This window comes from Papilio polytes, unplaced genomic scaffold (assembly GCF_000836215.1).
Source record: "Papilio polytes unplaced genomic scaffold, Ppol_1.0 DF824058.1, whole genome shotgun sequence".
Classification (NCBI taxonomy): Eukaryota; Metazoa; Arthropoda; class Insecta; order Lepidoptera; family Papilionidae; genus Papilio; species Papilio polytes.
In genome coordinates this window covers 882,670-907,129 of record NW_013525146.1, presented here as the reverse complement: position 1 = coordinate 907,129, position 24,460 = coordinate 882,670, and the positions used below count along the sequence as shown (strand labels likewise).

General features: G+C 33.2%; 1 protein-coding gene across 1 annotated transcript in view; it reads left to right on the top strand.

Annotated features, from left to right (window-relative positions):
* The first annotated feature begins 8,292 nt into the window (after positions 1-8,292).
* The window catches only part of LOC106100303 (protein embryonic gonad-like), a 79,154-nt gene continuing 62,986 nt past the window's right edge, over positions 8,293-24,460 (top strand). The window contains exon 1 of the mRNA XM_013279126.1: positions 8,293-8,842. The gene's annotated coding sequence lies outside the window, so the exon portion shown is untranslated. The remainder of the gene's footprint in view (positions 8,843-24,460) is intronic.

Below are 24,460 nucleotides of genomic sequence, written 5' to 3'. Positions count from 1 at the left end.
GAAATTATCCATCTGTTTAAGGACATTGTAATGGGAGTTTTATCGATTAAATTAAACATGTAATTCTGACAAATTAATTTCGACACAAACATTTTACTTTAAAAAAAACTCTGATATCTCAAGGCTGTAGCTACTTAAATTAAAAATTATGCACCTTGTGTATACCAGAACAGGTTATCCACTTGTCAGTCATTGCTTAGCCCTGAGATGATAAGTAACACTCCCAATTACTAAGTCGCGCCTCAGACACTGAGACGTGTCTAACGAGCTGTCAACAGTAAATTATAAAGGTGATGTTCGCATGTCATGTTAAGGAAAATCTTCAACATGCACTGTCAACGTGGTCGTTCTTTTAGTTCACACTTTAAATATCCGGGTGTTTTTTAATCAAAATATATTCAAGTCGTGTTAAAAGTAAAACTAATGACGTCATCGTCGCTGATACTTGACACAAACTATTTTTAAGCTATATCTATCTATATAGACATAAAGACTAAAGTAATAATAATGTATAAACTTGTGTACAGTTATAAATATGTAAGTAAATAATCTGCTAAAAGATGGAATAAATTAATGTACTGACTAACTATTTGAACTGAGTCATTTCCTTATAGAAATAAATGAAGAAATTAATATAAGGTAATTTATTTAAATAAAAATAAAAAAATATTCTTACACATTTCATTAACGTGATAAAACATTCTTTAAATAGGAATGATGTTTTAAAATAGTATAAACTAAAGTATTGAATAACACTTATATTATTTTGCACATTGTAATATTGAAAATAGTAGTCTTATCCATAAGTTTTTGACCAAAAGCAATAATTTCTACAAATTATGGTATATTATAGAAGAATAGGAATAGTAATTTATCTTCAGTGGCCACAAAGCCATCGAAAACATTGTTCAAAATATTGACACGTTTTTGTTCAAACGCGATTTGGGGTCCTTTTGGACCCCCCACTTAACATTTTATTGTCGCAATACTATCACATAGTTGGGCACAAGTTGTAATATGAAGCGGGGGGAAGATCGAAACTATGTATTACATTACACTAAATAAACCAACACATATGTTAACACTGGCTTACTCTATTTACTACTAGCTGATAAGTCAAATTATTTTTAATAACGGTCAATTACCACTGGGTAAGTTTGCTCACAATTTGCAATTTAAATGGAATTAAAGTAATAAAAATCTCTCGATGAATACGACCTTGCTATAATACCCGCTGTCGCTTATGACATAGACTTGCGAAAATCGTGCATTGACTGGTTCAATATTTTGAGAGATCGTGTCAAATGATTCCATTATTTCTTTATTGTACTCCGCTTTGCAACTATACATATATTGAGTGTGACAATTGCGAACACTATTTATGATATAATTGCACTATAGTATTTTAAACCTTTTTCCTAAGGTGATAAGATTTGATTTCGTTTAATAGACTGAATGCATTAAACGGTTTGAAGTTCATACTTTGAATGGAGTTAGTATGAATTTCACAAATTGCAAATGTATATCTTCGAAGTCATTCGTCAAGGTACTTAAGGGTATTGTGAATTATTTTACATTGTCATTTATATTGCATTTTATGTCCCGTGTCGGGTTACTTTCGAACTACTCTTTAATTCTTTGTAAAAAACTTTGTGGTGTGTTCAATTTTTAAACTCGCATTTACGTCGTAAATTGTATCTAAACTGCAGATGTGGTTTTGTACAAAAATAGTCGTTTTTTGTTATCTCGAATATAGGTTCTTGCAAAAAACGATCTCACGAACGTCAAAAAGGGATGACCCGGACGATAAAACACAACACAAAGCGTGACAATCATTAATCAAAATATCGATCGCAAAAAACGTAACGTGTGGGCGCACAATTCGTATACCAAAAAGTAAACACAACATTCCTTGGATAAAAAAATCATGAGCCAATAAATATTGTTTATTCATTTGTTTAAATAACGCCTAGAATAAAATGATATTTGTGGTTTTTTCCTCTTGTGTTCTCTTATTTTAATAGTGGACTGTAGAAAAAAATTATCTTGCCTAGTAATAAGTAAATCATACTAATATAAATGCGAAAGTTTAGATTTGTAGCCTAGACGGCTGAACGGATTTCGATGAAACTTGGTATGGATGTAGCGGTTAGTCTGAAAGAACACATAGGCTACTTACTTTTGTTTTTTTTACTTCCACGAGGACGAAGCCGCGGGCGAAAGCTAGTTATTTATATTACTAGCTTTCGCCTTCAACTAGGTCCACGTCTACGTCTGTGTCAAATTTCATCGAGATCTGTTCAGCCGTTTAGGCTACAAACTCTAACAAACATCCATCCATCTAAACTTTCGCATTTATAATATTGGCAAGATATTAGTACGACAGATTTTTGCAACAGAAATGGTGCGTTTTGAGGATTAAATAATCTTGAGGGTATAATGTTTTTTTTTATTAATAAAAAGAACAGAGAAATATACAGAAGTAGACAGATATTGTCTAAGTCGATGTCTTTTCTATTATATACCAATTATGCAGTTTTTTAAATATTAATATGCAGACCTCCAAAAGCTATGAAATAATTTTTGTCTTCCATTTGCCCACTGGCTGTTGCCCACTGCCCACTGGACGGGTATTGAATTTATTGAGACAACAATAAAATACGGCGCGAGATATAACATTCTAAAATTAATGATACGTTTCGCCCTCCGCGGCCTTCCGAGTATCATGTCTTTGTTGTTTCTCTGAAATCTAAACTTAGCAATAGTTTGTTTTTTCAATCAATAAAATATCGAGAAACAAAAAGCGATCGCAGCTAATACAAATCAAATCTGCTCTTATCAATGAAGCATTGCAAATGATTTCAGACAATAAATAAAACTTTGACTCACAAGAATGCTTTTGTATTGTTTTTATTTCTATACATTTTGAACATCTGAATTCTTAAGTTTATTAAGGACTAGCTATTCCCGTGCGGCTTCATCCGCATGAAATTGTGAAAATTATATTTTACTGTTTACATTTGTCAAATTATCACTAGCAAATGTCAAAATGACATGACATGACAAACCTTGGCAATCTTACTTCCTTGATGTTGGCAGCAACTTATGGTCTCTTTCCGACATTAGGGTTTTTGTCCAAAATATTTACCCCGTAAGTTTAATGGCGTGAAAATATATAGCCTAAAGCGTGATATAAATGTAGGGCTTTTTATTAGAAAAAGGATTATTCAAAAATATGCTGTAATTGCATAAGATGCAAAGAAGTGTGTGTTTACACTTTATTATAATAGTATAGATTATAGGTGTACATAAGTAAATGACTTGAGAATTACAAGTATAATTTGAATATTTAAAGGATTTAATTCAAAATGACCGTTTTCAATTCTACGAAAAATACTTGTCATGTACTTAACATTAAAACCCCATATAAAGAATTGCAAACAAATGTTTACGAGTGAGGTATAAAGACGATCTCCCCTGATTCCAGATCTTAGTAGCGATTTCCACGGACATGCATTAACAGTACGTTTGTGTTTGACCGTAAAACGAGGACAAAGTTTACCGCGGGTTATTACAAATAGTTTGGTCCAAGACATAAGAAATTAAATCATAATCCGCTTAAATTGTAATAATATAATTCAAGTGCTATAGTCGAAATAAATAGTTTGGAATTCTTACTTTTTTTGAGAAGGGCACAAACACACGGCGATCATCTATATCAGTGTATATCAAACTTATTTCTTTTACCGCCCGCTTTGAAAATCAATGATCTTTTAGCGCCCCCCATTTTTATACGATTTTAATGCATTTTTTTTTAAAATGTACACTATTATAATAAAGCGTAAACACACAGTTCTTTCTTGCCTAAGATGTCAGCAATTACGGCATCTTTTTGAATAATTATTTCTTTAATAAAAAGCCCTACACTTGCGTCACGCTTTAGGCTATATATTTTAACGCCATTAAACTTAGGGGGTAACAATTTTGGATAAAAAAGTAAATACTGCCGAACATAGATCGGTATTAAACTATTTCGGCCAAACACTGAAACGACATTTAATATTGAACGCCCTCTTAAATGATATGCCTCATTTAAACTCCAAATTTCAGTAAAATTATGTCGACGATTACCAGTGTTGCATATAACCGAAATGTGCACGATGCGTTTCAGTATGTGACCGTTATACGGTCAATGATTATACTATCAACCGTAAAGTCTCGATCTTACAGCACTTGCTGCTATAATTTTAATTTAAGACGACTTATGGAACGATTAAATTTAGACCAGACTCCATATATTGACTAATCTTAGTAGTAAAGTTGTACAGTGATTTTGGTTTACAAATTTTTTCTTTTTACGCAATAGTAACATTGCACCACAGTCTAGAGACGCAGGTTATGTCTGTTTACAGCGTCTTCGTTAGCGGGCTTGCGGTTTACGAGTTTTGCACTCGTGTAGGCAGATTTTACATGCGGCCCTCGTAAAACCATCTCACACGTTCAAATCCTTAAACGTTACCTAGTAACTGCGTAAAGGGAAAATAACCTCATGAAATATGTTGTGTAACGGTAACTATGTAATAAAAAAACTTAGTAGTTTATAATGCTGTTTAAAAAAAAAATATGGTCGAATTTCGATTCAGGGTCTTCCAATTTTGTTGAGAAATAGACTAATAGCGTTATGGGACTAACTAAGGTTGTCCCTTAGTGTAGAATTAGAATTAAACCACACTAAATATTTAAATAAATTAAGCAAACCCGAGACTAAAATTAACTACAATGTAGAAAACGTAAAGATATCTTTTTTTAAAACATCATAATTACTAAGAAAATATTAGTAAAATCGATGTAAGTGCTTAATTCTGTAAATTAAATTACGCGTAAGTTTGAATTGCGTGATACTTCTAGCGCCATCTAGTAGTGAAGCTCGGAACTATTGCGGCGATGACAAGATGTGACATGCATAGCTAATGTACCAAGGCTTAATTTATTGGTTAGTAAACGACATTTATGTACATTGTACTTAATACAATTAGATTAAGTTTTTTTAGCATTTGACTAAAAAAGTGTTTGTAATCTTATTAGTACTCCACAACTTTTTTTTTACTTTTTTTCTTTGTTATTTATTTATCCAGCTTCTTATTCGATTTTTCCATTTCTCTCGTCTTAATTAATTAGAAAAAAATCAAGCGAATTGGTTTAGGTTGTCTACCAACATGAGCGTAAAGACTTAAACGGGTTCCAATTATATTTTCGATACAGTCTAGACAGAAAATAATCCAATAAGATTGTTCATAATAGAAATCTCATTTCTTTATATATAAAACTTACTCTTTGTTCTATTTTAAATTAAATTCCGACTTTTTTTATTCAATCTCTAGACTTTCAGAATAAAGTTAAAATTAAAATCTTTTTCAATATTAAATTTATTTTTAAATGTTCATTTTAAATTACGTAGACGTTTTATTTCTCGTGGTAAGAGGCGTACACCTTTGACTAAACTATCGCACAACTGTTCTGCGATTGTCGATTGTTTCGCAGCTAATTCAACTGCTTAGTTGCACAACTAAAAGTCGAGTAGAGTGCACATCTTCATATAAGCTCATAAGAATCAAAGCGCGACTAAACAGTTGTGCGATAATTTAGTCCAATAGCAATTTCTTGAATACTTCGTTGCATTCGCCACGCGTTTCATCAAAATTACAATGTAAATACATATAATTAAAATGTCCAGTAAAGCTAACTTGAATTCCATAAGTTATTTCCCATAAGCGTTTTGAACGGACAAAATAATAATTTAACTTTAACTTAACCTGTTTGTGGACGGTATTATGCAAAGATGTTCAGTAAACATAAAAGCTGGTGCTCTTCAAATGCCTCGAGTGACCTCTGAACTCTGTGTTGTAACATCGCTAAATGTACAGTTGAGGAAAATCGCGGTGTCCTAGATAGAATAGATTGCCTTGATCCTTGCAACGAGACAAACTATCACTTCCTTAACCAATTAGGTAGTGTGTTGTACAAACGACGCATTAATATTAAAACGGAATCAGCCGCCTATCACTGACGTACCTTTTTTCGTGTATACAGATTTTTTTTATTATTTTCTAAAATCAGCGCTTGACCACGATCCCACCTATAAGTGGTAATGTGGTCGAAGGATGGTACGCGCTTTTTTTTTTAATCAACTTCTACAGACTCTTGGTCCGTACTCTTTTTTGCACAGTTTGTTCTTCTTTTTTTTTATTTATTTATTTTTTTCTTGCATAATCCTCATAGCTTAACACTAGTGAGTTCCTTTTTTTTAAATACAATTATGCTACTTTTACTTATACTAGCACGACAGTTGTCAGTGGCGACGAATGTATCCTTGAACCGAGTTTATGTAATTTTTTTCAGACCTACGATCGCTGTGTCTCTGTTTCTCATCGCCATTTTTATGTTGTAGGCGATGATTCTCTCGATCGACGCACTTATTAATACTTATTTAATAAATGTCCATTCACCCTTCTCTTGAATGGTTTAAAAGCTGCATACGTTTAGTTAATGCCGTCTCGATGCGTACAAAATGTTCAAACGACTGCTGCGTTGGATCGCCGTCAAATTCCCCGATTGTACTTGATTTGCGTACCCTGTACGGTTAATTCTTTGTGTGTCGTTTAATTCTTCGATATTGATGCTATGAGCTAATCGGATTGCTAAACTTGCAAGTGTAATATTAAATAAGTATATGGATATCTGAGGGTATCGCTTACATCGTAGTTATACAAAACATTTGATGTAAATCAAAACATTGTGGCAATCTGTTGAGATCTAATTTCTGTTCGGTTGATTAGTTATTTTTGGTAACTGTACTTTTATTATAATTAGCTTTCTAATTACAGAATTTGCGACATATTTTCAGGTAGAATTTCTTGTCGGAAACAAATTTGTCTGTCAATTTAGCGATCCTTTATTGTTAGTTTTTTGTGTCCACGAAATAGACATGCACTTATGGCCGTTGTTAATGAATCGCTCAGATATTACGAATTTCTCTTTGCTTTAGAAGTATAGGTATTTGCTTTGTCTACTTTTAACAGTGGTAGAGCCCGCTTTAACATCTTTGCACGAATGGGTCGGCTCGCCCGGTGTGATACCACGACCACACAGAAGACAGGCGTGAAGTGGAAGCAATTCCGGGTTTCGTCTGATGAGTGTGGTGCCGGAGGCCTAATTTTAGTCCCTTTCCCTTTCCACCCTTTTCTTAAGAAGAAAGGAACGGAAGGAAAAGTATATTTGACGGTGGTTTGAGGTGCATAGTAAGGGGAAATGTCCTCTATATGTGCGTCTCCTCCGTCAATGAAGGGTACGCAACACATCTGCAATAGCGGATGTTTATTGGTAGCGGTCGCTTTCCATTTCGGTGGATTCAGGCCGCTTGCCCGTTTGCCACCTTATATTATAAAAAAAAATAAAAAAACTTAATCTCAAAGCTTATTTGGCTATAACAAAGTTGTGCTAAGTTTGTTTGTTTTCGGATAGAAATTTCGCATGTTTTGAAACTTAGATTTACACAATGTGCTTAATATATTGTGTCAATATTAAAGTTGATATAGTATATTCCATAAACAGACATCCTTTATAAAGACGTATCAGGTAAACACGGTTCGCTTTGAAGTGCGAAATAAGATTGTAGGTCGTCATACCAATTACTAGTAAAGCGGTGAAGAAACAAACATTTAATGCGTATTTATCGGGCATCTGTAATAAAATCTCGGCAACGGCATTAATTAGCAAGTAAATGGCATATGTCACAGGTCCCCCACTAGCGGCGGTTGATCTACAAAACCCCCACTTCGGGGGGGAGGGGGCAGGCCCCTCTATAACGGTACAGGCGGGGCCTGCAAACACACGCCAATCACGACAGACGCGCGCGCGCGCATGCCGCTCATCTAAACGAATGATCTAGCGTCCGTGTCATTTCGCGACCACCGGATTGGTCGAACATAAAATATTTCGCCCGATGTTCATTTTCGGCGCGACGCGATCTAGTTTCATCGAGCGGCCGCTCCGAGATTTATTGACATTTAACGCCTTATGTACGCGACTGTCTCTCCGTAACGAATGCGAACTTTGACCTACTTTTGAAATATTTACATTTCAACATAAAACAATAAAGTTGTATCTTTATGTGGACATTGTGACAGAAAGGTCTTGTATAATAATAAAATACAATGCGAAATCGTCGATAAGGAATCAGGAGGCACCTGCGCGAATCCTCAATAAATTTATCGGACGAGTCGAAAGGACAAAATAGCGGCGAGCAGACGATACGGTACGTTTTATGGTCGGACAGCGCATAGAGAAAGTAACGGTTCATCGGACGCGACCTTCCCACCCGGTGTCCGCATGCCGACTGACAGATGAGCACGGTTTAACCTCTGATAATAAGAGAAAACGGGACGAGTATAGGTGGGGAGCGGGTGTGCGAGCGAGAGGTGCGATGTGTCTTCTTCGGTGATCGCGAGGTGCAAGATGAGTGTACAGTCACACACGGGCCACATCCGAGTGAGGCTCGGGGACGGCTTCAAAAACGAACCGCGCGATTCGCGTTGCGCGTACGCACAGACGCGCGTTACTATTTTGAATTCGTATTTCGTGCGAAATATCGCAAAAAAGACTTAATTAATTTAGAACATTATATTTAAGAGTCCAATTTAGTATAGTGCGAGCGTCAGTGGTTAATTTTAAGTGTTGCAGTGAAAACATGGATAAAACCACGTAAGAGTTAAGTGAATAACATTTATAAAATTCGTATCCAAAAATAAGGAGGTCGGGGCGCGGGAAATTTCAATCTGTCAAAGTAAGTTTTTTTTTTCATCTTTGATCTTACAACCAACACACTTTATAATAAAATTTGTATTTATTACAAATAGATTTCACATTTTTTTTATTTGACTCCACTAGTGATGTGAGCAAATTTTAAAACAGACATAAATTAGGTCAATTTATTAGACACAACGGTATGCGGCCATTTAGTATAAAATATATATTTTTAATTTAATATCGAGAGCAGTTCCACATTTAAATTTGAATATAGAACGACGGACAACATTCAAAGTGATTTGAATCGGAATTTATAGTTTTTTTTTATTGACCACACATTATTACTGTATTACTATTAGAGGTCAAATATCACATCCCTATTGTCTTAATACTTCACACGGGGATCTTCGAAAGCGAAAAGGCTTAAAAGATAAATTAGAAACTGGGTAATTACGACCTTATTGTCAAGATACGAGTAAGCTTTTATCTAAAAAATCCTGTGAAATGATCAATTCTTTCTCCGAATCACAACATGAGATATCACAAAGTATTTGATTGTTTATTTTTCATATGTGGATATTATTAGTATACCTAATGCTTTTTGTATCAGATTTTTGTGACGTATGGATCTCGACTTACGGATGTACGCGGGTCATGTTAGACTCGTATTTGTAGAGCACTTCATATTTATATTGAGTGGTCGTATTGTGAACGGATCGAGAGCTAAACACATGTTTATCAAAATTCAGATGTTAAATTTCAAATAATTGTTACAAAATTATTCTATTTACAATGTTATTTCATTCAAATAAAACTAAGTCGCTTATCGATGTCTGTCTATGTATACTTAGATCTTTAAAACTATGCAAAGGATTTTGACGCAGTTTTTTAATAGATAGAGTGAAAAGAGGAAGGTTCATATGCATAATACATCTATAGTGTGGTAGAGAAGTAATAAACAAACACATTTTTGTATCAGCATTGAATCCGTGCAAAGCCAAGGCAGATTGCTATCTTACTGATCTTACTAATAATATAAATGTAAAAGTTTAGATGGATGAATAGATGGAAGGATTTTTGTTAGAGTTTGTAGCCTAAACGGCTGAACGGATTTCGATGAAATTTGGTATAGATGTAGAGGATAGTCTGGAAGAACACATAGGCTATTCACTTTTGTGTTTTTCAATTCCACGCAGACGGAGTCGCGGGCGTATACTAGTTTGTAATGTAAAGCTAAAAAGAGTATTAACATGAATGTAAACCAATAGAAATAAGATACTGGTAAATATAATTGACCCTCATTTGTTTCCTATCTACGCATAAAGTAACAAAGTACACTGAGATATAAAAATAAGAAAATTCAGACTGCAAAATCTTTCAACAGTGTCCAATTATCTTTTAAAAACAAAAGAGCAATGAGTGACGTCATATTTTTTCTTAAAGAATATGAAAAAAGATGCATCTGTTGTAGATTAAGAGATCACAACTGTTATGCGATTGTCAATTGTTTTGCAGCCAATTCAACTGTTTGGTTACATAACTAAAAATCGAGTGTGCGCACCTCTATATAACCTTATAGGAATCAAAGCGCAACTAAACAGTTGTCCGATAATCCGATAGTTTAGTCAAAGCTGTGCGCACTCTACATGAAATTATAAATACGTATGTAATATTTATATTTTATTTCTTTTCTTGTATAACAGAATAGAAATTCATCTTAAAGTGCTAATAACTTAATGGGTTACGGTCTGCAAAATATTGTTAAGAAATTAGTATCCGCCTATACGTATTTTGGAAGACTTGTCGCAAACATTAACTTATTTGGACAACTTAACATCAATGCTTTAAGTGCAGTATTAACATGTTAAAATATTTTTATGTGTAACTTAATAATACAAGATTTATGAAATATGTGAAAGCATCTGAGTTTAAGAACGTCGGAAGCGCGCTGTACCGCAAAACCTATACGTCCAGGTTCGTTCCCCGCTATGTACATTGTTTTCGATGTTCGAATTTTAAATACACATTTATGTCGTTCTTATATTTATGTCGTTCCAAAATATTATAATGCAACCTGTACATATCGACGAAGAATGTGTTAAGTGAACTTACATTGGGCCAGCGTGGTTGACAGCTTAGGCATCTTTAACTTAGGTAGACTCCGAAACCTTCGGGATATATCAATTATTATTGAGTGTAATTAATAAAGTAAAATAAATCAATATTCAGACTATCTTACTTCTTACTAATATTATAAATGCGAAAGTTTAGATGGATGGATGGATGTTTGTTAGCGTTTGTAGCCTAAACGGCTGAACGGATCTCCGTGAAATTTGGCACAGGTTTAGAGCATAGTCGGGTAGAACACATAGGCTACTTTTTATCCCGGGAATAGTTACGGTTCCCTTGGGATTCAATAATTTAGTTTTTTAATGTTTACTCGATCATTCTGCAACGGTTCAACTTATCTTATTGAAATTTGGCACAGATATAAAACAAAGTCTGGAGTACACATGGGATAACCTTCATCCCCGAGAAATGTCCGGTTCCCGAGGGCTACGTAGCTATTTGTAATTTATATAGTTCGTATGTTTTCTAATACTATGCGAACGAAGTTGCGGGCAATAGCTCGTTTTTAATAAACATTAAATGACATAGTGGTAGTTAATTATGATAAGTAATACTTATTAAGAACCGTTTATATACTGTGGTTGTGGAAATTTTTATTATCCTATGACGTTTACTTGTTAATTTATTAATATAACTAGAGCTTGTAGTAAAATAATATTTACTACTTTATTTAGAGCTTGTAAAGTGTAATCACTTAGTGGAGATTAAGTATTAAATAACTAAAGGCTTACCTAAGTAACTACCAAGAGTACAGTGTAGTTTTTTGTAATTTTTTATTAAAAATAAAAAGTACTAGTTATTTTGGTATTCCATTCTTTATTTTTTGTTTCACTAGAACGGGAAAATATTATCACCTCCTCCTCTTAACGTTCTCATATCTAAGGGTCGTGACCTCGTGACCCTCCTTACTCCTTACTAGCGACTCGCCCCGGCTACGTCCGGTTGGTAAGGTATGTTCAAAATTCAAGAAACTTTTATCACAGGAGTTCGGTAAGACACTGTTTATTATTGTTTATTTAATGTGATTTATAATAAAATATAGTTTAATAGTTTTGAAATCGATTCAGTAGTTTCAGAGTCTATTCAATGCAAACAATTATTTGTTCTGTTTATAATGGTAGTATAGAGTTCGTCGTTGTCGTTCTCCTGTTACTTTGTGTATATTACCGTGTTACCAAATACCGTGTAGACTAAATCATGCTGAGTTACAACTGCAATATACGTCATAAAATCTTTTACATATTTACAACATAACTTACATTACTATTTTCGTAACAACCACTAAATGTTGGACGTTTTTGTCGTAAATTAATAGTTTTACGATTTATTTTATTATTATTTTTGTATAACATGAAATACAACAATTTGTCAAATCGTTATAGATCACACATTTTACACACTTCATACGATTTTGTTTTTTAAATTATGTTATCTATAAAAATTTTAATTGACTCAAAATTAACATATGCTTTTGTTTTGACACCTATTCAGGTTTTATTACCATTTTTAATTAATTCCGTTTATCTGTAGGTTGTAAAAAGTTGACATTGTAATCAAGTAAAAATATTCATTCGGACATCATTTTAAAAGGCATTTAATTGTAAAAAGAAATAAAAAACCAAGTATTATTAAATAGTTCAAATCGTAATTGAGAACCAGTAACTAAAATCTTTTGGTTTAGCGGCAGTTTTCGTACTTAAATTTAAATATATACGTTATTTAAAACAGCAAAGAATATAACTTGTAATGGTAACCACTGAGCTATCGCCACTTTACAAGAAGAGATAATTCACAAACCTGTAAATACGATTTTAAACAATACTCACAAGAAGGTTTTAAAGACCGCAATTACGTAACAGGGTTTGATGTCCAAGTTCTAAGCTTTAGCGATTATTTTAAATTGCATAAAGCCTTTATTGTACTATAAAAAATCTTCTATGAAATATGACAATACTGAACAATTGATAATATTTATATTAATAATAATAGTATACGAGTAGTTTAAAGTTTAATAAAATTATTTTTGTAACACATTATATTAGTAAAATTACTGACCCCGGTTTAAATTAAGCACCAATACACGCAATGTAAGGATTTTAAAAGTAAAATAAATGTTTATATGTGCTTTTTTTCAATTGTCATTAAATAATAAGGTGAAATAAAAATTAAAACAAAAACATTTTATAAATCGCTAAAGCTTTTCAATTGTACTTGACCGTAGAGAACAAAGTAGAAAGTCAGTCGTCTAAGGTTTTTACAGCGGGGTGCGCCTGCGGTCAGCGGAGACAAGTGATGGCGTTTTCACCTCTTCTCTTTTAATGGTCTAACCTAAGTTTTATAGGTCGACAACTCTATGCTTCAACTATTACGACATGACAGTTTCGCATCGATTATTCCGATTCTCAGCGAGAATAATAAAAAAACTGTACCTTTTATAATCTGAAATTAACATTTTTTTTAAACTAGAGTATTATTAGTCGGCTTAAAATCTTGCGTTTGATTCACTGGAAACAAAAAGGCAACAAATAATTTAAAATTCCGTCTGCATTCGGAATCAAAACATCGCATCACGTGACTAGCACATTCACGTACTAACTACGGAGTTACTTTTGCTTTTACCTCAACAGGTCTTCGGGTCGTGTCGAAGCGTAACTTAAAAACATTTACTTGCAAATGCGTACCGCATTAGACTTACAATTACTATTTTACCGATATTTGTACATTAAATTGCTCCGAGCAGATTCAATGTTAAATAACGATAGCCGTATTCAGTTTGCGTGATAAACTTTGCATAAAAACCACACTACAGGTAATGTTAGATAATATATGAATTTTATATCTTTGTATTTTAAACTTTAATATATTGGTATTTTAGATTAGCAAAGAAAATAGATATTTTCTTAACTTATGAGAAAAAAAGGTATGCTTTTTAGTTATAACTAGCTGTTGCCCGCGACTTCATCAACGCAATATTAACATAAAAAAGTAGCTCTTCAATGACAGTCCGGTCGAAATCGGCGCAGTTGTGTCGAAGATTGCCCGAAACAAATGCGGTTTACGGACAGACAGATTTTTTTAATGCGATTTTCGTTATCAGCAACGCGAATACATCTTCCCAAAATCTGGATTTTATCTTTTGATATTACAAACAGACACTTTAAATTTATTATATGTATAGAATAAATAATTCTAACAAATAATGCTAAAATATTCCACCGTTTGTTGAAGCTTTTGGTAACCTTTAACGTCATTTTTAGTTACGTTTTAGAATTTTTTAATCTATATTTTCATACTTCTCTAATAACGTTATATTTAGCCTTAAAATCCATCCAATTAAATTGTATTATACTTATAGATTAACAAGTTGTATTTTAAAGTTAAGCGAATGTAAAAATATTCCACGAAAAGATTTATTATTTTAAATTTCTAGATACATTAGGTTTATCAATGATAAATTGGACTAATAAAATATTGTTCTTTCGTATAGATTTTTATGTCTTTATTACAAAGGATCGAGTTTCCTAAAACTAATGTTTCATTTGAATATATTAATGCAGCGAGAATAAACTAAAATTAACTTTACTTAAACTCTCATGAGTGTTTTTAGGGCTTAATTAATACTCACCATTGCAGATAATTATTTAAAAACCAATTGTCAATTGTAAAGATAATGATGTCTTAAGTATCTATAAGAGCCGGCGCACTTTGACTAAACTATCGCACTACTTTTGTGCGATTGTCGATTGTTTCGCAGCCAATTCAACTGTTTAGTTGTACATTTAAAAATCGAGCGTGAAAAATAAAGCGTGAGTTGAGCCGTTTTAAAAATCTAGTAGTGTGCGCACCTCCATATAAACTCATAGGAATCAAAGAGGGACTAAACAATTGTGCGATATTTTAGTCAATGGTGTGCGCTCTTAATACCAAAAAACGATCAGTGATTTATTTAAAAAATCAGATTAACCACAGTCGATAGTAACATAATCGTAGATATATTTATGGCATTTTGTGGTAGTTTTTTTACTTTCCCATTGAAGCAGTTAATACATGAACATTTTTACTCACGACACAACATACGTGCTCTAAAATCGTGCAGGATTAGCACATCTTTATTTCACAGTAAAACTCCATCACGAGTTTAATGTAATAAAATAAAAATATTATATATCAAAATGGAATCTTACTAATATAATAAATGCATATGTTTGAATGGATGAATGTTTGTTAGAGCTTACAGACTAAACGGATGAACACGTCTCGATGAAATTTGGCATAGACGCGGAGGATAGTCTGGAAGAACACATGGGCTATTTGCTTTTGTTTTTTCTTAATTCCACGCGGACAGTATCGAGGCGGAAAGCTATTATGTTTATGGGTCATTACAAAACAAAACACTATCGTTTTTTTAAATACAATTTGATTAAAACAATTGAAAAACTTGTTGTATAATTTACGAGATTTTGAATTAAAAATGGTCCATAGAAAAGTATATGTCAGGGTTCTTGTTGTTATATTTTCATTTGTTACAAATATTAACATATAATAATTTTTAAATAAATGTGAAATAAATTACATTATAAATGCGAGTAAATTAGTTTTCATTTAACAAAATAAATAAAACTAATTATCTAGAGACAGGAACGGGTCTGCGGCGTCAGGTTTCAACTTCGAGCATTATGATGACATAAACAGGCTTCTACGCAAACGCGCACGTTCCCTCTACCGTACTGTTAAAACCTATTTTACATACATCTTTACAAAAAGTTTACTAAAAACAATATATATAAATAACAGATTTAATTTTATTAAAATATTTTAAATATCCGCACGTATATGTAGAATTTTACTTTTTAGTTTGATAAAATATTACGCAAGAATAAGTACTCGACCCCTATTACAATACATTCAGAAGCATTCCGTATTGACAAAAATTGCTACATTACAAACTCACAATACTACGCATATTTACAATATAAACAGTCGAACCTGGAACTAGAGTACAAAGGACCGGAATTTCTCGGACATAGAGGCCAAACTCTATCCCGAGTTTCTCGCTTAGGGAAGTCATCAGTAGTGACCGGACTTGCCCGAGAGACTCTTGCTTAAAGACGTTTTTTAATTATCCTGGTTGGATAGTCTACGATTCATTTTAAATGGAATATACCAGTGTAAACATACCTTTACAGACAGTAACTCGATGGACTTCATTTCGCACATAGTTGTGGAAGTGGCTCCTATAAAGGGACACCGCCGTCCTTACACCGAGAGCATACCGCACTATCGTTTAACTTCTACAGTTATAGTCGGAATAGATGATTAGTTACGAGAAGCTCGGTTCAGTGTAACCAATTTATGTGTTCATAGCTTTCTGGAGCAAATAAAATGTTACTTTACTGGCGCGTTGATGTCTTTTTCATGGACTGTTTAAAGTTTTTGCTATACTAATTAAAACTAAATACTACATATACTTTTGTGTATCAGTTACATCTAATACTATGAAGAGGAAAATTTTGGGTTTTTGTAACAAAAAAGACTTAAAATTCTGAGAGTTGTAAACTAAAAGTTAGAAGGTAGTCAACTCATCATATTTATCAGAATTTCGTAGCCTATACTTTACTTGTATTATAAATGCGAAAGTTTAGATGGATGGATGTTTGTAGCCTAAACTGCTGAACAGTTCTCGATGAAATTTGGTGTAGGTTTAGAGAAAAGTCTGGAAGAACATTTAGGCTACTCACTTTTTTTTAATTACACGCGGACGATATCACGGGCGAAAGCTAGTAAGTTAAAAAAGTCTGTCAATAATTTTGTAGTAAGTTTTTTAAATGTTTGCTTTTGTTTTATTTATACGTTATATTATTATATAACTCTAACTTAGATTAATTTATACAAACAAGTTTACGTGAATTTCCGTAATTTTGTCTCATATGTGACGTATGAGGCTTTACTGACTTTCATGTCGTGACTAATCTGCGCCAGTTTGTAGATAATTATAATAAAATAAACCTTTCACCATAAAAGAGTATCAAAATTATATACAATTATAACGATTTAAATTATTCATTGATTTTAAATTATATATTCTGTAAACGTTTAACTTTAATATGTGAAGGAATAAACCCGTAATTATTTTACACCTTTCAAATAAAGTAACTTAATATACCTATTAAAAAAGTCGTCGACTAACATAATTAAAAAAAAAAATAGGGCCTTCAATTTTAGCTATCAGATTTGACCATTATTATGGACCAATGCACACCATATGATTGTATTATTTTGGTCAAAGAATCCTAGAGTTTATAAATAGATTACTAAGACTAAGTAAATTACTGGTCTATGATGTAGCGTGTGACTCGCAGATACTTTCAACGCAATTTACCTCATACTTTAAAAAATGTTGCGACATTTTTCTCCGAAGGTGATCTAATTTGCACGTGTGCCTCACTTGAGTCATAAGTTTTGTTATTTAATACAGACTAGCGTCATCGGTCTACAATGTTCTGGTATAACGATAATTATATGATATCAACTAGTTTAAAAAAATATTTTTTTTTCATAATATAAGGTGGCAAACGAGCAAGCGGCCACCGAATCCACCGAAAAGGAAAGCGACCGCTACCCATAAACATTCGCAATTGCAGATGCGTTGCCTACCCTTACTTGAGGAGGAGACGCACATAAAGAGGACATTTCCTCTTCCTATGCGTCTCCTCCATCGTCAAATTCACTTTTCCTTCCCATCCTTTCCTCTTAAGAAAATTGTGGATAGGGAAAGGGACTAAAATTAGGCCTCCGGCTCCACACTCATCAGACGAAACGCGGAATTGCTTCCACTTCACGCCTGTTTTCTGTGTGGTCGTGGTATTACACCGGGCGAGCCGGCTCATTCGTGCGAAGATGTTAAAGCGGGCTCTACCACTGTTCATTAGTAGATATACAATATAGAACAATATCACATCTATGTTCGAAAATATTGTTGTTAGATTCTGCATCGCTTATATAACTATATTTTATTTTTATCGATTCATCTTCATCTTTCTCCTTATCCTACTACCGTTGGCGCAACAAGTTTTGTCCTCCACATAACTCTATCATACGTCATCTCAGTCACTCCCTTTTTGATCATGTCACCTTTCACGCACCATCCATCTCTTTCTAAGTCTATTACCATCCATACATAACAAATCAAATTCAAACAGACAATTCAATGCTTGTATTTCAATCAAACATTGTAGCAACATGCTCCAATTCCGTGCTCGAAGCTCGCTTGGCGTTCACACGGCGCGCGGGGAGGTGACGTCGACTGACACGATCCGTCAGAGGTCGACAGATATCGTGACGTGTGCTCGACCCGGATCATCTGACATGGGCGCGAGCGAGAGAACGACGCGAGCAGATTGCATATGATGCGATTGTAACTACGAATATATTCATATATTAAAAATGGAGTGTCTGTTTGTAATATCAAAAGAAATATTCCTAATTTTGGTAAGATGATGCGTTGCTGATAAGTAAAATCGCATTTAAAAATTATTTTTCCTGTCTGTCTGTCCGCATTCCGCGTTTGTTAAGGGTTATCTCCGAAATGGCTGCGCCGATTTCGACTGGACTTGGAAAGCATGGATCACTCCATTCAACCCAACACATTAAAGAACCCTTTTCTCCACGACAATGAATAAAAATCGAACCAAAGACCGCTTCTGTAGTAAGTCCATTTAACCACTAGACTATTGGCGTTCATTTAATGAATGTTTTATTTGTCATTCCTTTTTTTTTTAAATTTGCAGCATGACAAATGTATTACAAGTATTTTTACAATTTAAAAATACAATATTTATAATATATGTAAAATTATTATTATGCAAACGGTTATTGTATTATTCTACCATAAAAACTGATCGCTAGTATGAACGAACCTTAAGTTAATTTAGCTTTTTTTCATCGCGCAATTAAAAGATTGTTTTTATAAAAAGACAAGTGATTAAGTTTGAAGTTAGTGCACGGTCACTTCATTAAATTTGACTTTGATATGTTTCAAAGTGTCTTGAATACAGATCAAATAGTACAGAAATATATATAAATACATTTTGTTCGTTAAAGTAGTTAAGTTAATTTTTATCAAAACTACTATTATTATAAATGCGAAAAATGAGATGGATGGATGTTTGTTAGCGTTTGTAGGCTAAACGGCTGAACGATGAAATTTGGCATAGATGTAGAGGATAGTCTGGAAGAACACATAGGCTACTTACATTTGTTTTTTTTTTAATTCCGCCCGGACGGAGTCGCGGGCGAAAGCTAGTATTATAATAATTGTACATAAGTTATTTATATTTAGTTATTATAAAAAATATTATAGTTATTATAAAAAAAAAATAAGTTACAAAAAAAACAGGAGCATTTTCAAATTACTGTAACTTTAATATAACTTTAAGTATCTCTAATCTTGGCAACATTTAAGTTGACAAACTATGAAACTATGTATGTAACTTAAGTATATTTTTTACAGTTTCACTTTATGCTTTCGTGGCATCCCACCTATGCAGTCAAACAAAATAACACAAAGACTTTACACCGCAATTCGCACAGGCCGGGGAAACTCGACAATGCAATAGGTCTGGTCGTAAAGCTGTTCCTATACAAAACCGCTGCGTTACTTTCCACGAAAGCTCATAAAGATTTGAACTCAAACGTTCGTCTATGACGACCTGTTAGACTAACTTCACTTAGTGACAAGATTTGTCGTAATTACATTGTACGCTGCAACAAGCGTGGAAAATACTAACTTAAGGCTTTTCTAATTTGCTCCTTTTAAAAAGACTAGCGATCTATCCCAACTATGTTTGGATGACAAAAAAGAAATTTCTGTCGTATTACCTTCCCACTAATGTAAAATATAAATATAGTTGTTAAATATTACTCAGTGAAAACGTATAAATGAAAACCATCAAGCGTTTCCTTTATATAACATTAGAATAGATATATACTCGTACATATGAAATTACTAGCTGTTCCCATGCGGCTTCATCCGCATGAAATTGTGAAAATTTTATTTTATTGTTTACATTTGTCAAATTATCGATAGTAAATGTCAAAATGACATGACATAACAAACCTTGGCAATCATACTTCCTTGATGTTGGCAGCTTCTTATGGTCTCTTTCCCATATTAGGTTTTTATCCAAAATATTTACCCCTTAAGTTCATGGCGTGAAAATTTATAGCCTAAAGCGTGACGTATGTGTAGGGCTTTTTATTAACAAAGAAGTGTGTGTTTACGCTTTATTATAATAGTAAAGATTAAAATTTTCCACGGTCAAAAACAATACTTGAAAACTTATACGTTTCTCAAAAGCTGTGTGATTTATTTCTCGATTTAATTCTGACCCATAAGTAGCTTGTACAGAAGTACTCGCCTGCGGTTATAAAATATTACCAATAATCATTAAGAGACCACCTCCGATGAGTCCGACCGTTTACTGGATTCTTTTGTTTCATAAATTGGAACATCATTCAATCCGCGTGAATACGTTGATTTATTTTATATACAGCCAGTATCATTAATAATTAAAAAAATAAACCAAGCATTTTACAGCTGTGATACTTCTGGTAATGATCACGCGAAGTGTATACAATTTTCGACTAAGGGTAGAGTTGGGGAACTGATCTAGTCGGTAAAAATTGTCTTATGCATTTTTATATAAAATATCAATAACTTTGCGATAGCGATCTTCACTCAATAAGGTGTTATTAGGTCTCGTTTATACAGTAATTTGACAATACCACGTAGTTACTAAAGTAAAAATATTCTTGTACAGTAGAGCTAAGAACTTCCATATAATTGGTAACTTAAATTTAATTAGTTTACATTTGTTTCGTTAAAATATAACATTAACTTAAGTTATTAAAGTTCTATGAAGATAAATAATCTATCTTCTAATGTGTTAGATATGAATCGATAGATTAAGGTTTTATCGTCGTAAGGAAGTAATGTCGGTGAATCGAACCGATTTGACCTATCGGTCATGCGAGTACTTTATGGCCCCAAGTATGGCGCAAGTACGAGCAATAATACAAAATTACTTGTTTTAATTGATTTCGCCCGCAAATCTATCAGCGTGTAATTTAAAAAAAACAAGTAAGTCGCCTCTGTGTTCTTCAAGACTATACTCTACATCTATGCCAAATTTCATCGAGATCCGTTCAGCGATTTATGCTTTAAATTCTAACAAACATCCATCTAAACTTTCGCATTTATAATATTAAAATAAAATCACAACACGTTGTTAAAAATACCTTTCCTACCTACCTTAAAATACCTAATTATTTGTATTATTGAAACAGTTAAGACTAAAAACTGTGGTTGTGATTCTCTCATGACTTGTACAATACTGCCACAGTTTTCCAGAGTCTCTTTGCTAAAATCAATTAAGCAACTCTTAATTGGTTTCTGGACAGTTTATTGGAGCGTAAGGATTTTATGATAGCGACTGCACTTAGTAGTAACGTGAGTTACCGCCTTTAAGACGTGATTTTTTTTTAAAATTTAGAACACTGCGTAGTTAAAAGAAAAAAAAATAGAGTATGGATATAATAATTTATGTACATCATAATGAGAGCGTCGGTGGCTCAGTGGTTTGATCACTTGACTTGTAATCTACAGGTCTTGGGTTCTAATCCCGCCGTGAACCAATGTGATTTTCGATTTTTCGAATTTTCATATGTACATAATTTACCCGACGTTCTTACGGTGAAGGAAAACATCATGATGCAACCTGCACATATCGGCGAAGAAATTCAAAGATATGTGTGAAGTCAACCAACCCGCACTTGGCCTGCGTGGTTGACTATGGCCTAGTCACCCCTTACTTAGGGTAGGCTTCGAGCCCCTAGGTGGGGACGTATAGTGAGCTGGTGATGATAATGTTATTTGTAATATCCTTTACCTAATACTAGCTGTTCCCGTACGGCTTCATCCGCATGAAATTGTGAAAATTGTATTTTATTGTTTACATTTGTAAAATTGTCAATAGCAAATGTCAAAATGACATGACATGACGAACCTTGGCAATCTTGCTTCCTTGATGTTGGCAGCAACTTGGTCTCAGTCCCACATTAAGGTTTTTATCCAAAATATAATGAAGTTTAATGGCGTGAAAATATATAGCCTAAAGCGTGACTTAAGTGTAGGGCTTTTTATTAAAAAAAGGATTATTCAAAAACATGCTGTAATTGCTTACATCTTAGGCCACAAAGAAGTGTGTGTTTACGCTTTATTATAATAGTATAGATATACGGGTTTAATACCTTTAAGTTTTTCGTTTCATTTTTAACTTCTATTGATAAATTAAAACTTGTTTATTTAAGAAAAATAGTTTTAATTAAATATATTACATCAATAAATAGATACAATTTAGTAAATGTTGACAAGATCTAAGATGTTAGGAGACATTCCTAATTAGAGTCGAGATAGCGATGCAGTACTGGTATTAAAATATTCAAGAATTTAAACTTTACAGCGCCATCTAGTGCGATAATTCAACATCCCACTTTAATTCAAGCTCGTAAATTAAATAATTATCTTGCAGTCACTTTATAAAATAATTATTTACATTTAAATAGAAAACAACCTTTCATTATCGTGAGTTTAATTGTTATTTAAACCATCCTTAGTGTCTATTTAACTAATTTGAGAAGAGTAGTAAATGTAATAAAAAACTTAACACTTCTTTTATTAATAACTAGCTGTTCCCATGCGACCTCATCCGCATAATATTATGATAAAATCATTTTATTGTTAATATTTGTCAAAGTATCAATAGCAAATGTCAAAATGACATGACGTCAAACCATGGCAACCTTGCTTCCTTGATGTTGGCAACAACTTATGGTCTCTTTCCCACATTAACGTTTTTCCAAAATATTTACCCGTATGAGTTTAACGGCGTGAAATTATATAGCCTAAAGTGTGACGCAAGTGTAGGGCTTTTTATTAAAAAAAGAATTATTCAAAAATATGCTGTAATTGCTGACATGTTCGGCAACAAAGAAGTGTGTGTTTACGCCTTATTATATTAGTATATATAAATTGGATCTATCGAAATTACGAAGCCTTATAAAACGTAGTATAAAAAATAATAAACAGTACTTTGATATATAGTTTATTGCATACTTCATTAAAACATGTCACGCCACCTGTAGTGTAAAAGAAACATTAAACGCACTAACAGTAAAACCACCAACGCCCTCTAGTGAGCATTTAAACCTGTTACTAATTACTATAGCGTTGCACTCAGCTTAATGAAGATCCACCCGACCTCGGTCACTCGGTACTTTCTAACCTGTTAAGGCGAAGACACACGTAAGAAATGTTTAATGGTTTTTGTATTAAAAATGTAAACTTCATTGAAATCACATGAATAAGATATAATTAAAAATGTATCGTTTCTTACTTTTAATGTAAAAATCATATTTTTTTTTACATTAATTGGGAAATAACTGTTTCTAAACTACAGGATCTATCGCTTAAAAATTCGATTTGATTTACGAAGATACAAACAAAGTATAAACTTTGTTATTTGGAGTAGATATGAAAAATGTATATTTGCTGTTATAAATTCTTGCTGGACTGCGCTTGCAGGCTGCATCCCCTTAACAGTGTGACATGCGACTAAAGCGGCGACCGACCTGTGACCCAATGCCGGTAACGGCTCTCAGAATTCCTTATGAATCTTCTAAAAATACATAAACACGTTTTATTAAGTTAAACGAGGATTTAATTGTAGATAAAGCTAGGATATATAACTTTGTATCGAACTTACTACAGTTGGGACATTACGTACGGTACTATGTTTTTTTTCCTACAATGTAACATGTTTTTTTTTTTTAAATTACGCTTAATTTCTTAAACTAAATGTATCTATAAATTGATATTTTTACTGCTCATTTACAAAACGACGATGAAATCTAGCATAGATGTAATCCATAGTTAGGAAGAACCCAAAAGCTACATACAATTATTTTTTTAATTACTTTTACATGCATTCTCGTGTAAAAAAATATTATTAGAAACTGGATACAATTGTATTTACTCTTATAAACTAATTAATAACTCTTCTATGAATTAGAAACACGCTTAAAGTCTTCTAAGACAGTTCTAAGTTACTAGATGATTTATTTCCAAACCAATATGACTTAGGGTCCTTCAAGAAGCAAGCCTATCATTTCCTCAAAGGCCGGCAACGCATCTGTAGTTCCTCTGGTGTTGCGGATGTCTCGATGTGTGTTCTCGCCGCTCGATTGCTCACATTTGTTATACAAAAAAAGTATATTTTGCGACGATTCCCCGCAAGTATCACGTAGTATCCCGTTACTTGGAAGCTAAATTTTGATGCGCTCACATTGTGTTGATACGAATGAGGCAACTGAACGTTAATATTTATTGCCCCGGTTCAGTATACTGCTCCGTCGACAGCCGACACGGAGATTAAAACAATAAATAAGATTATGCTTAACGGTGCGTTTA